Here is an 18,312-nt window from a genome sequence, read left to right on the forward strand (position 1 = left end):
CCGGGACAAACCAGCAAAACATGCACAAATGCTTTGTTTGACAGCTGGCGGTTTGGTACCAAACAGCAAGAAGATATAAAAACTACTGGTTTATATACCACAGTTGTTGTTCCACCCTTTATCTCATTTGCCTAATTTGTACCTAAGAACAGAAGTGAGAGGATGTACATCCTGTAACAACCTAATGGAAATTATTTTTGCCAAACTATTCACCAGGGTTTTATTTTACTAACACCAGCAAGAAACAGATATTGGACAAAGTTCAGTAGATGACTGAACATCTACAGCTTCAAATACAAAGCACTGATTTTTTTTTTTTTACATTCAAAATTTACAGCTTTTTTTATTCAGTTAAAAATTCACATAAGTTAGAATACAATACGCATTATTTTAAATACAGCTCAGGAAAAATAGCTACAGCACTATTTAAAAGAAGGTAACAGCAGCAGAATATTGTCTAAAAATAGGTTATTATGATGTAATTTAAAGTGTCACTTCTTCAAGTAGGTAAGAGCGAGCAGATCATTTAAGAATAAAATTACTGTTCTGGAACACTAAACCATCCTGATAATGTTTACATATGCTGAGCAATTAAAATACAATATATGTTTAAAACATGGACAAAATGTTAGCTGTTTTAAAAAGCTGATACGCAAATAATGTCACATCAAGGTGCGTTAACAATGCTGTACCTAAAACCATCTTTAATTTCTCATAAGACTCTTAAAATAAATTTAGACTGCAAACTGTTCCAAAGGAAACAAAAAAGAAATGTATTGCAAACAAATCAAATCATGGTAATAGCTTACTTGAAAACCCTGCATATAATCCATACCACTGGCAGGAATTACCATGCTGTATTTATACAGTCTTAATATTAATGATGAGGCTATTATGTATAGTTCCACTCTGGGTTTATTTGCATTTAAAAACTGTGATACTCATAGCCTGCAGCACACCAAACAAAAAGTCTTTAAAAATGAGGGAAAGCTCTCCAGGAGAGCGCAAAGTGCATTATTTTAAAGAGTGCTTCTTATATGTAGCTCTTTCTACAAATGCATCCAGCAAAAAGTGCTTTTTACTATAAAGACTGACATGCAGCATTATTTGTGCTTTTTTAAGGGCTTTGTATTTAATTGCTGCTGTACACTAGGATAGCCACAAATACTTCTATTTATCAGCCCTTTTGTGTTCCGGAGAGGAGAACAGGAGGGGCGAGAAGAGGAGGGATCTGAATGATAACATGTAAAAATACTTCACAACTGCTTGAAAAAATTGATCTTTTTTTTTTTGCTTTCTTATTGCTAGCAGCTGACATTGGAACTGACAAAGTGCCTGGTGACCACACTAATGTCACTCATTAACCGCCTCCTCTGTCAAAAGCGGGCAATGTGCAAAGCAGTATCAGTTCGTTACTACACGGAGGAAAATACCACATGAATCACAAAGCAGCTTCAGAGAATGTTGGTGATACTCACATTCTCTAACTGGAACATTATTCGAATAATTCAGCATCTCAATCCCAAGATGCTTTTGCAATAATCTTCCCAGTCAGAAGCTGAAGAGTGGTTTTACTTCTTAATGCGACTGAACTTTGTCTCTATATATATATTTTTATTTATGTTAAAATTTATCTTAGATATACTTATATAGAATTAATAATTTAAAAATAAGTTTGCATTCTAGATGGGGTCTTCTGTGCTTTAAATACTTATTTCCTATTGTATGAGGACATTTTGGCTCAGCAAATATCATCTACAAGTTTTGCCCCATTAATCCCACGATACGTTACTCGGCTGGGTCGAACCAAGACCCCATGGTTCAGCTTACAGGTGAAATAGCGCTTGTCCCCCACAGAACCGTCATTCTTTCCCTTGGCACTTCTGAGTTCGAGCCCCAGCCATATCCCTGGTGCAAAGTCTGTAGGACCAATGTACCTGATTGTCCCCATTTCATTGGAGCTGGTCAGAAGAACCTGAGAGCCTTCGTGCAGCTTCACCGGTCCCTCCATGGTAGCTGTAGTGGTGTTACTCCAGCTGCGCCGCAACACGGAGCTCTTAGATCTAGTTAGGAAAAAAAAGGAGGAGAAGAAAAAAAAACAAAAAAGATATTTCTTTCTATAAAGTATCCAGGCAAATCTATAATTTTGTGAAGTGCAAGGGCAAAAAAACTCAAATTCCATTCTAAAATAATTGGTTTGATCTCATGTTACTAGCAAAACATGTAATAACATCGCCAGGCTAGAGCACACAGCAGTCTGAAATGCTTGGAAAATCGATGTCCTCTCACCTGCTGCCAGGCTGTACAGTATTTACTGCAGGTGATAGTATTGGTAAATTCAGCAGTACAAAACATTGTATTTGGGGCTTCAAAGAGTTTAGCCAAAACTACTTTTAGTGTGCAAGGATCAGTCACAATCACCATGACAAAGTGGAGGCCTTTACAAAGAGCTCCTGAACTTCACCCAGCTGTGTGAGAACACAAGAATTTGGAGCATATGCAGTGAACTGGAAAACAGTTTCAATGCCAACCTGAATCCAAGGACTGTACTCCTGTACACAGAAACAGAGTCTACTACTGGTCCATTTTGGAAGAAAAAAAAAAAGGAACATGTAAAGATCTAAATATTATACACAAAGGTTTTATTTTGAAGAAGACACGGTAAAGCTAACAGCCAGCTCACCCAAACATTTTTAATTCAAAACACTCACCTAACAAAGGAGTTTCTTCTGTTTATCTCCTTTTGTGAAGACGCAGAAGTGGTGCTTAGACTGCGTCTAAAACCTAAGTGGAAAGGTTAAAAAGCAGTGTAGTACATTTTTATAATATCTTTATGAACTCATATTCTTTGTGGGTTTTTTTATATTCCTTCTTCTACATTTGATACACATTCTCTCCTCCAATTTGGAACTTAAGTGATGAAACTTCTCATGAAATTAAGTGCCCGTTACATTTTCAAATGTTCAGAGAGCACAGAAATGAAATTAAACAAATGGGACAAGGGTAATTTGCAGCAGTCTTTTCACAAAAAGCTGAGGTAAGGAAAAATAAAAATACTTCAAGTTTCTCACAGGAGTTTCAGTAACTGCATATAGATCCCTCCCCACACTTCATCAATCTCAGTTTAGATTAAGGAGAGTTTCAATTTATGGTTAACTCTGATTAGAATGCAATACGGTGATAAGGGAAGAGTGGCAACAGTCTTAACTCTGACAATTATTTCTGCCAGTTCAGGGTTAATAACAACGGCAGTACTCCACAGTTCCTTTCACTGGCTACATTCTTAGGAAGGGAGCAGCCAGACTATTGGCTGGCATTTGAGTTCCTTGAAAACCCGTTGTGCTTTTGGAGAAGGGGGCTTTGTGCTGTGGGTTCTGGTTGTAGGACGGTCACCTGCCCAACCCAAGTCACTGCATCTTACGCTCCTACCTGGAAAAGTGTGATTTAGTTTACTCGATGAGGTCTCTGTGAGTGAATCCAAAGAACCTGTTAGTCTGAAAAGCAAGAACATAATGAAGAATTCATTGCAACTCAACTCTGAACTGCTGGAGTCCTTTTTGTCAAAGTTCTCATTCCTTCTCTTCTCCATCCAACTCCAGGAGACACTAAACTTTCAGTTGTAATCAGGCTGCTATGTAAGAGGTGCCTGGAGCAAACTCATTTCTTCGAGTTACTTGCCTTTTATTCAGCAAGAAAGCATGTATAATTTTGAGGCAAGGTCTTTAAGTTTGGTGGAGGATATTCAGGGATAGAAAAGCAAGAACATGTCTGGCAGAATGATGAGATACAAATGCAGGAGGAAAAAGCATGGTATTCCTCAAATGTTCTTCCTGAAACCTCACAAAGAGACTACGAAGTGGTGGATGCTTAGTGCAGTTATCTGGAATGAGAACAGCATTTCCATTCATGTCCAAGGCAACCTCCTTTTATAACCAAATTCAGCTTAATGCATCAGGATTGGGTTATGGAACTAAGATTTAATGAACACAGAATGTATCAGAAATGGAGGCCCTGGATTGAAAATACCTGAACAGGTTGCAAGAGAAATAGGGAGCTGCATTTCTAATCTGCTTTAAAAAAGCTGATCTAAAACCTACTAGTTTTTTAATGGATGCTATAAACTTTCATCAACAGAAGAAAACATTTGTTTCTTCCATTTCTGCTACAAAATGTTTCTCACTGGAAACGTATTAAGAAAGCGTTTGGCGACACAAACATTACAACAGCGTCAGTGCTTACCTCTGCACACGAGATGGTGGTGCAAATATACCATATCTGGGAAGACAACTGAAGTACTGAACGCCTCCAACAGAACCATCGTTCTTCCCGTGAGGCTTGTCCAACTCAATTCCGCACCAGAATCCTACATTTCAAAACAGTAAAACCACAGTATTTCGAACAAAACACCACGGGCTTTTCTTCATCTAGATAGCTGGTGCTGTTGGCATTTATCCACATCAAGGAAAATGGTTTCTAGTTAGAAATTAAGAGTTGTAATATATATATTTATTATTATTATCATCTATGTAACTATGCAAAAACGCATATCATAACCTAAAGAGAATTATCTCTGCATTTTTGTTTGCTTTCAAGAAAATTATTGACATTTGATTTAATGCAGAAAAGGTAAACCCCTTGATATACGTACTAAAGGCAAACAGAATGTTGCTGAATGTAACAGTGGCCATTTGACAAAAAAGGAGACGAGAACAAAGAGCAGCAGTGGTTCAGGTTTTCCTCTCCAATCCTCTGACCACACGGTTTATGCCTCATCTGAGATCATCAACAGTAAAATTAAAGTTTTGATATTAATTCATTCCTTCTCTCCATCTAGCAAGTTTTAATTAACACAAATTGCAAGGCTGGTTGTATGATTTTGGGAGAAGGGTGTAAGAACCAGACCTGGCCAGCAATTCATCTCGTACAGAACACTGAGCAGGCATCAAGATGGTAATAAGCTTGATCATTCATAACCTGTGATAAATGTGAGCTAATTATGTAAAGGTGCTAAATTTCATACTCCATTAGCAGTCCTTATGCTATCCATCCCCAAAAGACTCAAAATTTAATTCAAGTCACTTGGTACTAAGGCACTGGATAAAATGGTAATTGTAATTAGCAGCCCAAGAAACGCAGGGCTGACAGCTTATCAATTAGAAGGGCTCAGAATGTCAGGTGTTGTTCCCTTCCTGTTTTCCAAATGAAATAAAGACCTGCATTGCAGTAAAAAGAAATTAAATTTAGGTAACTTCCAGAGCTTTGATCCACATTAAAATTGAAATACTTAAAAATGCATCTGTTACATTTGCTATAAATTTCTGGTTTTGCAAATGGTGAAGACTTGTGATCTTTCCATCCTCACTTCTTACAATACCATGTTTTTCTAGAAAAAAAAAATAATAATTTCTTAACTTGGAGGGAGAGGGAGGAGACTCACATTGTCCAACAGCTTTCTGATTTTACGCTTATTACAGTAAATTTGGAAAAGCAATCCTTTTCTCATTGTTTACTTTTTAAGTAACAACACGAAGGTAAGAATGATCACATGGAAGTGTAGAATCAGTTAACTGCAATATCTTAAGCAAAGACTTGCCTACAAAGAAACTGGGGAAAGGGGCAAGAATGAAAAAAGTATGTAGTTTGTACCACAATCTCACATTCTGTCATTCTAACTTTTTCTTCTTTTGTTTTAAATATTGATGCCACAAAGTGTCAAGACAGAGTATTGCCGCTCACGTATCAATCAAATGACCCTCATTTAAACTAGGCACTTACACCAATACCAACTGGTTTTGCATTACTCTTGCAAGATTTTAGATAAGGACTTAAAGAACATGGACTTCAGTTGCAAAAAATTAGTATTCATAAATCAGTTTCCATAATTCAGAATAATGCAATTCCATCTGAAAACACCTGCTTTCACTGCAGTGTGGTTTTTAGCAAGGGTAAGGGAGGGAGGAACTGAAAGGGAGAAGGATGAGAGAATGGCAGTTTGGGGCTTTTTGAGATGCTCGTAACTGCTCATCTGTCTGACCTAAACACTTCTTAGTTAAGATTTAAACGTTCACAATTACCCTCTTAAAGATGCTAAAATGATAAGGATGAGACATGTATAAGACATGGTATGAGCACCAGTATTGCAAGAGAGGAGCTGTCTCAAAAAGACTTACTACAATAAGTACGGAGTAAAGGCATGTGTTTTCAATAAACTATATACCACTTCGGAGCCTAAACTGAGGATTTTCAGAAAGCTTTGTAACAATACCTACAATTTCAACATCAAAATATTTCTCCTGATTAAGATAAGTTAGTGGACAAGTAAAAAGTCATATTTAAAACCATTATTTTTCCTGGCAGTTACATTAAGTTAAAAAAAAAAAATCAATTAAATTTAGGAAAAAGGAAGGAAGAACTTTGAAACAACACAGTAAATTTAGATATTTGTTTTGGAGGGAGTGAGGAAAAAGATGGAGTTCTCTTAATGTTCACGTGCTCACATATAGGTTATTCCATATTGATTCTACAACATACGCGAAGACTATTGCAAATACCTGGTGCAAATTTTGTCATCCCACAAAATCTAACAATGCCTGTTCTCTGTCCAACCACCAGCACTCTGTCTCCAACCTGAATTTCTCCTTCATCAAAACGATTTTTTCTTGTAGCAAGAGAACTATACAACCCTGTTCAACAGAAGAACAAGATCTGCAATTAGTGACATTATATCTTTAAAATTTTAAAAATACTTACATAGTGAGCCAAAGGATTAGTAAACAGTATCTATCTTTAATGTAGTGTACCTTTAACCCATGGCAACATACCGCAAATTTTGCTTAGACAAGGAATTGCTTTGCTTCCTCATGAACTGTGGACTACAGCCTTTTCTCTGCAGTTGAAAGGCACAGTGACCAGCTATAAAAACATTTTTTCCTCTTGAATGTGTGCTAAAACCTTTTTTTGAGTTGCCCAACTCAAGTTTATGGTTAAACTACCTCCCAGGTGTCTTTCCTGAACTATCTCAGATTCTGAAACAGCAGAAGTAGTTCTACATAAGTATTCACTACAGCAGTAAACTCCCACCTGTCAAAATACACCTCAGTAAAACAGACCATACCAGCACTAATTTTAGATGAGGCAGAAGAGACTCTAGTCACTGCTTTTTTATTGCTGCTAGTTGCATTTCACTTCTTGGAGTAATTCTGTTTGCCTTCCAAGGAGGTAGTAGAAGAGGAAGAGCTGCTGTACCCAGGAAAACCTAAAAGACAGAAGTGGAAATAGTCCTTCAGAGATCATTTTTGGAAAAGGACAGATGAAGCAGAAGGGAAAGCTTCTGTATGAAGGACGTTATCTGTTCTCTGTGGTGGGCAGAATACAGACTAAAGAGCCAAAACTAGAAGTTGTTAAGCAGCACTTACACAAACACCTGTCAGGAATGAGACAGGTGCACCTCACCCAGCCTCAGGAATACGGTGATAGCTGAGTGCTGGAAGAGGTCTCCAAAAGCCCATTCTTTTTCACTCTGCAAAAGTTCTAAATAGTCCCAAGCAAATTTATTAAAATATGGGAGCCTTACTAATAAGAGATCACACCACCACACTTTCAGCATCCAGCCTATTAAAGATTTGATGAGAAGTAGAAGGAAGGTGATATTATGTGAGTGAATTATTGTCTGGATTAAAGCCTACTATATTCCATTACATACTGTATTAATATTAAAAACTGTACTCTAAAGTAAGAATGGGAAATAAATCACTTTTATCTGCATTTGCAAACCCTGATGTCTAAACTGTCTGATAAGATTTATGTTCAGCTTTCCTCCTTCCTTTTCAAGGCTCTCCCCAGTTCCTCCCTTTCCTACCCTCAGGAAGGCATGCCTAGGCCTCAGTTTCTCAATGTGAAAAATTTAGATAGTATTGGATAAAAGTTACTCCTGGGGAGATCTTGATGGGACACAAGAGGGAAATTTTTCACTATGAGAACAATCAGCCTTTGCAATAATTTCCCCAGGCAAGCAGTGGATTCCCCAACACCAGACACTTCTAAGTTGCCGCTGGACAGGGTGCTGAGCCATCTTTTCTAGACAGTATTTTTGCCAAGAAAGCTGGGACCAGATGACCCTTGTGGTCCCTTCCAACCTGGTAGTCTATGATTCTATGGCTTATAGAGGTTTTCAGCATTCTGAGAGGCTTAATACTTTAGGTTTCACAAAGCAAAAGAGTTAACATGTTCAATTTTTTAATCCTTCAGTTTGGCAAAACAGTAAAGAACTGCAGAACAGTAAATTCAGTGGGTCAAAGCAAAAGCTTAGGTACTTGGAGATATCAATCTAAAGACTGAGATATTGGCTGCAGTTGTCCTACAATGAAGAAAATGCAAATTACTAAATGATTGGTGACTAAACAGGCAACCTTCAAGTCAAAGGTATTATATAAATATTCACCTGCGTTTGTGAACACATACTGCAAGTCCATATTTAAAAGTCAGTCCAGTAATGGATTCACTGGAGGTCAGACCATCACCAAGCACTTTTACATGAGTGTAACAAAAGCTGCTGAAACTAAACCAGCCATTGAGATGCTTCATTTTGTAGGAAATCATGGGGCAGGAGAAGGAAGAACAAAAGGGACTTCAGCAGGTCTTACAATCTACTTCTCTTCATCAGGCAAAACACCTGTTTGTTAGCTCACTCCTGAGAAGCGAGTGTTTGACCTGTTCTTAAAAATCTCCCATCAGGGCGATCTCAGGACTTGTCAGCAATATATTTCACCACATCATTATCTACACTGTTCAAGGGATTTTTTTTCCCCCCTAATATAAAGGCCTAAATTACCACAGTTTTAGCTCAAGATTTCTTACTCTTGTTACACATGTTGTTAATCACACAATCACAATTCCAACAGTCTCTACTCCTAAGTCATGTTTTATATCTCCAGTTACTGTGGTGGCTTCTCTGAATTCTCTCCAGATGACTCGCATCTCTTTGAAATGTGGTATTTAAAGCTAGATCTGTGTCCTAGCTGAGGCCTTACCTGTGCCAAGTGAAGCATCCAGGTCACTTTGCATTACCTCATGGCTGACAGCCCATCGCAGTGTGCTTCCCCTTTTGCAACGGGACAGCATAGATGACTCTCGTTTACCCTGTAATCCTCAGTATCTCCAGGTCCTTTTATGCAGAATTATTACTGGGCATATCATTTCCAGGGTGTATTTATAGAGTTGACTGTTTCAGCCTTGCTCCAGAACTTTGTAGTTGGCCTTACTCCTCTCCATCTTTTTCCCTCCCCACCATCCCCCCAAGAGTTTTTCCAATTTGTCAAGGGTTTCTGGGGAGTTTGTTTAAAAACAAACAAACAAACACCACACAACAGAGTCAGCACAAACTCCAGGAAAACCCCAAGCTGAACTACTTTCTAAGTTGGATTTTTCTAAAGGTTCTGCACCTGCTTTATAGCAGTATCAGCTAAACCACTAAATCACAAAATGAGGCTTCACATCACTTACAGCCTGTGAAGCCTTTGGAGTCCTATTAATTGCAGATATCATATATCCATCAAACACAGACACTATCCTGCCAATTATTTTCATCGCATGACCAGAACCTGAAGACCAAGCCATTAAGTGCCCTCCATGAACAAAATGTTGGAAACCTCTGTCTACACAAGTTTTCTAGCTCACCTCTGAAAAAGTACCTGATTGGACAGTACTTAAATACCTTACACTAGCCTCTTGCCCAAGTCTCTTCCTTACAACTGCTCACTGACAGAGGATATAAAAAGATGCTTTTCTTCAAAGAAGGTATACTGAAATTCACACTTCAAGTTATTCAAAGAAATATTGCTTTTACCAACATTCATAGTATGATTCTAAAGAGAAAACCTCAAAGGAAACCGGATTGTTACAATTCGTTAAAGACAGCCCTGAAAGCGACGTCCCTCTATGTTTTAATTTGGCAAACAACATACTGATGCAATAGAAGTCACTATCCCATTCTGAAACTAGATAATTGCAGAGAATGATTTGTATGTAAAAGGAACTTTTGAAAATGCTAGAGTTTCATTTTTCATATTTGAAGTTCGTTATTATGAGGCTTCCATGATACAATGCCAAGACTGTTAAGTACTGTTAGATGACAACACTTTATAATACAAGTGTGAACATACAGATACAGGAGAGAAAAAAAATTCCAACAGAAGATGTGCACGACTCTTCATTAAAATCTAGGCAGTAACGACACAGGGCAAAAGGTCTCCTCCCCTCAGAAACCCTAGAAGGTAACTCTGCAGATCCTCTGGAAAATCATTCACTAAGAGACACCTTTCAGCTCTAAGGGCTTGTCAACATTCTTGGCCACACATATGGATCAAAGCTGTTATCAAACCAACACAGAACGCCAGCCAAACACCCACACAAATTACTCTTGCTCCTGGGAAAATAAATGTGTACAGCGTGCTTGGGACTTGAATACAGACAGGCAGGGAAACTCTTTCCTATAGATAAAGGACTTTTTCAGAGGTATGGCAGTAATAATACTTCCTCTGGTCTACTCAAAATTTTTCTCAAGATGTTAAAAAAGTTTTAAAAATTTCATTACCGTCTTTTGCAGGTACAGCTTTGCCCCTTTTAGGAGTCATAAAGTTGGTTTCAGAAGCACTGTCTTTTTTTGGCATATTTAATCCTATAAAAAATAATATATACAATTAAATATATACATCCTAACAATGAAAAATAATTTTACAGGTAAGTCATACACAACAAACATTTGACAGATCTGCAGATGAGCGGATGCATGGATAAAACAGATAGAACCGTACAATTTCTTAGACTCTTGATAAATGGGTAAGACAAGACTGCAAAATTGTTCTGATGGATAAGCACAAATGTTTAAACCCCTTAACACATTAAACCAGTGCAAACTATCTTGACCAACAATAAACAAATTATCTGAAAATTATTAATGTTTATATTGAAGGAGCTTTACTTAAATTTTTGAAACATTTATATTTATTATATATGCAACATACACTTTCATAGTACTTAAGGTATACTATTCACTAGGATTAATTTCGCAATTTCTGCATTAAAGATTATGCATAAAAGTTTAGAGATCAAATCTTCAGGCTGTCTACAAATACTGAAGTATGGCAATAGCATCTCTTAGAGCAGAAATGTTGTGATATGCATGTGAACTAGTATTGCCACAAAGTTATAATTTGTGAACAGTCATTTTGCATTTCTGACAGTTTCCTACCCTAACTCAATGAAGAACAAGCTTATCTATGATGAATCCTCTCCCATCATGAAAGAAAAATCGTATCTTTTTTATGTAACTATTTCTCTCAGCTTAATTCAGCTACAGGGAGTGAAGTAGTTCACAAATCTATTATATTTTCAAAAATTGTATAGTTTAGCCATTAAGGCATCAGAGCTAAAAACTAGTGTTTGTGACAGATAACATATTTCTCAATTTGATCACAATAATCCTTTTTCTAAAAACATGAAAAAGACCTATTATCATCAATTTGATGGATTGTTCAAATCCAGTAGAAACAAATCGAATTTGAAAATCATATACAGTATTATATTTTACTTTGTAGATATGATTATAAGCTGAAAAAAGCGTATTATTTTTTCTTGGATCATTGCAAACCAGTGTATCGCAGGGATGAAGTTTAAGAGAAATAAATGTAATATGGAGATGGATGTAAACGCTGCAAAACAAAGTTCTGCCTCTGCAGCCTTATCCTCCCACTCCAGCCTGTGGATCAGCCAGGCACATTAAATGCTAATGGAAATTTCAACACAAGAACATCTTATAAACAGCAGCTTCCAGATGACTGTTAGTGGGTGTAACTCTGCTGGGCAGATGATGCATAACTCACTGATTTTTTACCTAAAGCAAGCATCAAATGTTTAAAATTTACAAAGACACAAACGCACCTTTGTGACAGAAACTGCCCGGAACACGCTGTCTGTGACAAAGGAAACAGTGCTGCTTTCCATTTTAGATTAGTGAGTTACAATCAGTTCACAATAAACTGAATCAACCATTGAAAAATACTAAATAGAAAAGTCAGCTCAGATCCGCTCCTCATTTTTCTGAGAAGCTTTTTATGCAGGATATCCATTCATAAATAGCTTAAATCTTGTGCTAAATGTAAATACACATAATTAGGGCTTGCTTCCCCCTCAATCTATGTAGGGAAGAGTTACACAAGTCATCCAAAATGCTGCCAAAACCCATCTTTTCTACCAGCCTGGCACATTCTCTCTGTGCCCTGCATATCACTGGTAAAGAGCAGAGTGTTTTAGGGTGCTTGAGTAAATTCCATGAGAATGTGTGCATATCTTCCATCCCTTAGCATGTCACCTAAACAGGGTTTGGAAGGGAAAAGAAATGCTAATGTAATATGCTTAATGGCATCATCATGTAACCAGCCAGACATGGGGCCAGGCTATGCATGGTGGGCACTGTACAGAGCAGGAAAGAGCCTGAACTCCAAACACCTGGGAACCTAAACAGGTGAGAAAAGATGCAGCATTCTTCCTTCACAAGAAGAGAATTCAGAAGGATTGAATAATTTGAATAACTACTAAAAGACTAAACCAGAGACTGAGCCTAGAACTCCAATGAGTAGACCAAAGCCTTATTACAAGGACATCTTTCTCTTCTAATTCCCCTCTGGTCTTACTCAGATAAATTAATTAGCAGATAAAATGCAATCCGTTAAATAGTTCCCTGACCATTTTGCCAGAAAATAAACTACATTTCTTCAATTTCTATACATAAAATTGTCATAGATTAGTTTCTAGATTTTCACTGATTTCAGTGAGAAGTTTCAAATGACCCAGGATGATCTTAATAAATGAAATCACATTAAGTTTAGACATTTAACTAATATCACAGTCAATCAAAAATTAACTTTAAAGGCTTGAGAATAAACGTTGAACTTTTTTTTAACAGACTATAAAGTCTAGTCTATAAAGACTAGAACTTCTTATAGTACATCAGACCACTATAATCACTAAGCGACTACACACCATCTCCTTCCAGTGCCGGTTTAAAGGCTAGTGAATGAGAACACATAGCTAATGAATATCAACTTCTCATCCCAAGTGATGAACTAAAAACAAACAAGTATTTGAATATCAAAATTTATAAGATTGGTGGTAATTCTTGAACATTAGTATCCTTCTATCCTGTCTCAACACACAAGTAAATACCCACCAGAGTTCACTTTGGAAGTTATGTGCGTCACGTCTATTTTCTTGGATTTGACCAAAGGTGAAGACCGCGTGGAAGAACTTCGTAAAGAGCTTTTTTTGCGATCGGAAGCTTTGCTTATTTTAGAAAGAGGTGCAAAGATACCTGGAGAGAAAATCGGATGTGCCAAAAAAAAAATCAGGAGTAAAAATAATGTAACAAAACTTTCCAGCTACTATCTCTTACACCATTAAGTTTGGGTTTTGTTCAGCTTGTTATGCTGCTGAAGCACTTGCAGGGTAGGAAGAACTACCTCAAAGGAACAGTGAAACCAAGAGACTTATCAAGAAACTTGAACAGAGTAATTCAGGAAGGCAGTAAAACTATCGATTAGAATCTCCTTTTTGTCCTAATAGTAACATTCAGTCTCCACTGTTACAAAATGCAAGACTTTGTATATCTGTGAAATACCAATTGAAATACCTCAAACTGGAAGTTAGAAAACAGCTACAAGTGTGAGCCTCTTAAATTAAAAGGAAGACAAAACAGGTAAAGAAACATGGGCCATTACTGTTACAACACAAACAAATAGCGTCAACAATACAGATGGGAAAACAAGAAAGACTATTACCTTACACTTTCAAAGAAGTAACAGGAAATTTTGACTAGTTGGTTGTTTGAGTCGTTTTGCAAATAGTTGCAGCTAAAAAACTACACGCAGCTAAAAGAATCAATAAAACAAACAAAGCAAGCACTACAAAGAAGAAAAGAAACACAATCCATTATCTGTATTTATTCTCTCATATCTTCCAATACTTTTTTTAAATTCAGGTTTCAAAATAATTTAAAGAAAAATATTGAAGGTCATACCACGTTTCGGTGCACACTTGAAGTATTGGACTTTTCCAACGCTTCCATTGTTCTTTCCTTCTGGTTCATCCAGCTCCACGCCAGCCCACTGGCCACTGGCAAATTCTGTTGTGCCACAAAATCTTAATGTACCAACCTAAAGCAAAAGCATCAACATAGAATGACTTTGCTAAAAACTTATTGTCCACGAGGACATAGTCTAGACTACAAAGAAGAAAGCAAGTCACCACCAAGCTTTCAACCAGAACAGAGAAACGCAAACATAACAATCTCCCTTGATTATTGACATTCCTATCTTTGGATGCCAGCCACTGCATGTTCCAAAACGCATTAGTTTTTCTGCATATATTTTTGTATCAAACAAATGCAGAGGTTATTGACAGATCTCATAACAGGCAACAATGAGACACCACTACTGTACAATACAGCTCCAAGTCAGTAAGATACAGCAGTATATGTCTAACTAGAAGTTTTACTTCCAGTGCCTTCCACGACAATAGTTCCAGAATCACAACTGGGTGTCTTGCTGAACTGGACATTCCATGGAAATACTAGATTAAAAACTCCATAAATATATATTTGTGTGTATAAATATAAACACATATGTATTCTTATATATATTGCAAAGGTTAAAGGGTAAACTTCAGAGCATACTTAATTTTTTTCTTTGGAAAACATTCAAAAATCTTTTATTCCATCTGTATGATGGAAAAAAATTTAAAAAGGCAGGAAATGTTCTAACATTTTTTGCTGTTGCAATATATACTATATAGACTCTGAACAGATAAGTATATCAAGAATATCAAGACAGACCAGTCCTGCCAGTGGGCCTCAGTCTCCACAAATATGCATTATAAGCTCACACACTTCATCCAAACGGAGGAGGAATAACTAACAGAGGTGCATTTAGCACAGATTTAAATTCATTTTTATATTTGATTTTTAAATTAGTTTTAGTAATAAAAACCTTTGATCTTTCAGTTGCTCAGTTTTCATTTACCTCATGTGACCTTAATACTATTAGTTCACTTTTACCATGACTGCACTGTCCAATCCACCCTCAGATATTACAAAGACAGAAACCCTTTATTTTCTTTACTACAAAAACTTCCAGTTACTCTTTCTTAATGTTCTGTAAAGAAATAAACGTGATCCGGACCCTATTCTTCTTTTACTCTGAAGGTCTCTTTTAAACTTGATTGTTATAGGCAAGTACATCACACTAATCTAGACCTAGATGTTTTCAGGCCCAAGTACAAGCACAGATCAAATTCAGCCAGAGGAAGCCTGGCCAAGCGGCCCAACAGATTCCTCTACTCTCCAGGCACCAGCCAAAGGGCACGTACTGGGCAGAGGAACAAGAGCAGCAGGCATCTGAAACAGGAGATGGAGTTGGCAAAGCTGACGCTCCAATTTTGCACAAGCCCTAGGACTTGTGCAAGCAAGGAGCAAAGGATATCTCGCACAGGAGAAACGGGCCAGGAACAGGAGGAAGTTTTCTCCCAGCTGTTAGTTTCCCTGCACTTGCATTTTCATTGAATGTCGGTTTGATAAGATATAATCTAGCAACAGCAGGAGCCTGTGAAGCTGAAGGGACCTCAAATGACATACACAAACACGTGCTTACACAGCTTCCTACCCTGTAAGACAACTAGAATGACAGGCACAGTAGGAATCGAGAGAGGAATCCATTTTCCCTCTGGCATCTGCTGTGCATGGCTTTCAAGCTTCATTACAGCTGATACGTTAGGAGACTGCAGAAGCAGGAATGAGCACAGGAATCCGTAAATATTGCTCGTAAAAATACTGCCATCCCAGCGCCCTCATCCCCGCTCCTGTATTCCGGAAATGAGAACTGATCCAAGAGGACATCAAGAATCGGGCACCATTTTCATCATCCTGTTCACACTTTTGCTCTACCCTGCATTTGCGAGTATAAAAGGGGAGGGGAAGACAGGGCTGAGATCCACATATTCATTTGGACAAATGGAGAAAGGGAGTGGGAAACAATGTGGGAGTAATGCAGAACCACTCCTCACATACAAAGACAGGAAGAGAGGAAAGCAGAGGTGGAAAAGGAAGACCAAAAAGCACAATCATAGTTTTGGTTCCCTTAAAAAAACTGGAAAGCCCTGCTGGCCTTTGCCAACAGAAAAACAGCCTCCAACAACTTCTTAAAACCACTGTAATAGTATATTCAATTAAAAAAAAAAAAAAAAAGTAACAACCAACCAAACCCAGGAAGCTTTATCTATACACAGTAAGCACATTACAGTACAAACAGTACCATGGGCTTTACTTGGAGAAAAAAAATACAGAAGAGGACTAATTTCTTCCCTTTTGTGCTATAAAGCCTCCATTAACTCGCAATTACATTATCTCCTCTTGCTTTCAGTGTGCAATGACTTTCTGTAAAAGAAACTTCCATGAACTTCTACTGCCTTTAAAGAATAAGCGCCTTCCTGTATGTACTTCAGTTAGAATGCATTCTGCATAGTTACTGATTCCTTTACTTTTCCTTACCCAGTTTCAAGAACACACCAAATGACAATACAGAACGGAAGCTGCTTCGTGCTCTCGGTGTGGTTCACTGTAGAACACTTCAGTTGTGACAATTACAAATCTGAAGTTAGGCTAGAAAACTTATTAAAGCTACTCAAACAAATTTTGCTCACAAATGCCTTCCGTATTTACCAGAAAAATATTTGAAATCTTCAAAAGAGTTCTGGCATTCCTAATTCATTTCAGAGCCCTTGCCATCAGAACAAATAAAAGGTGTGACTACTAACTGCAATATCAATGTTGCATTTTGCAAATACATTTTTTAAAATGTGTCTAGCAAAGTAGCTTCTTAAAAGCTATTCACATTGGAGCTGTACCAGAATTAGCTACATTCTTACACTTGCACAGAATCACGTATTATAACAACGCTGTTGGCACAGCATTGCTTCAAAGATTTTAGCTGCATTGCACCAGTGAAATTGGGTTACTACAGCAGAAGCAGAATCAAAGTTTTCTTTTACTGCCTTCTGGAAACTATCAGGGGTAATTCACAAATGCATACTCAGAACTGAAAGCTGGGTAACACACAAAGTAATCTGTAAATTTTACCATCATTTTGATGTGACACCAAAAATGTTAATAAAATCTGAGCCACATTGATGTACTACAGGAGAACTGTTAAAAAAATGTTTACAGATACAAAATGCAGTCTGTGCCCTTCAAAACAGCTTTTCATAGTAGTGACTGTAACAAATAACTGTTCAGCTTATTACTATCTGTAACTAGATGCTTACTGCCATACAGAGTTCATACCTTCCATAAAGTATTTTACACCCTCAAATTTGAGGTATGTCTCCAAAGGGGTAAATAAATTGACTGTCTAGAAATCGTGAAGGTAGTATCAGGCTGGTTATCATACCTTCTGTCCTGCAATAACAACACGATCTCCCAGTTTCAGGCCAAGCGATAAAAGCATGGCCTTGCCAGTGACGTGATCGTAGTTTGGAATCATGGCTTTTGAAATGTCACATGAGAGAGGCACTGCATCCAGCAATATCTGCTTGATTTCTTTTGCATGTTCTTTGCCTATTACTGGTTCAGTTAGTATTGCTACTGGATCAGGCACCACATCCGCTGGAATCTGCCCTTTGTCATTCTGTAGAAACATAACATAGCATAGGATTTTGTTTTGTGACAAGATAGACCTGGTTAGCAAAACTATAGTAGCTTATGAAGTTCATTAGATATTTGATAATATAAACAGTTATAAAAACATCCACATTTTCACAGAAGGATACCAAAACAGCCTTAGATATACAAACTAGCATTTACAGTGACTTATTTTCAAAAGTGCTAAGTTACCGAAATTTTACTTCAAAGAACATTATTGCTACTCAGAACACATGAAAAGCACACCTGTATGTATACATGTAACTTAACATAGATTTAGAAAAGTAAACAAGAATTCTAGTCTGTAATACCAATACTGTAATGCCAATACTTCCCAAAGAATTTAGTTTTACTCAGTGTATAGCTTATTCCTTGATGAGGCTTATTCCAAGTGTAAGAATTTAATTAATACATATTGCATGCACAGACTATGCAAAGTTGATATCTCATATAAATACTTGAATAAAGCTGTTCAGATTTAGACATAGACTATTGTGTCAGAGATGAATGAAGGAGAGAGTCCTTTGCAAACACTTCCCATTCCCAGCAGGCAGTGACTGTGACTCCCC

At 37.4% G+C, this 18,312-nt stretch overlaps 1 pseudogene; it reads right to left on the bottom strand.

Moving 5' to 3' along the window:
- Positions 1-274: 274 nt before the first annotated feature.
- LOC136099552 (CAP-Gly domain-containing linker protein 4-like) overlaps positions 275-18,312 on the bottom strand; it is a 32,107-nt pseudogene continuing 14,069 nt past the window's right edge.

Source organism: Patagioenas fasciata, chromosome 3 (assembly GCF_037038585.1).
Source record: "Patagioenas fasciata isolate bPatFas1 chromosome 3, bPatFas1.hap1, whole genome shotgun sequence".
Lineage (NCBI taxonomy): Eukaryota > Metazoa > Chordata > Aves > Columbiformes > Columbidae > Patagioenas > Patagioenas fasciata.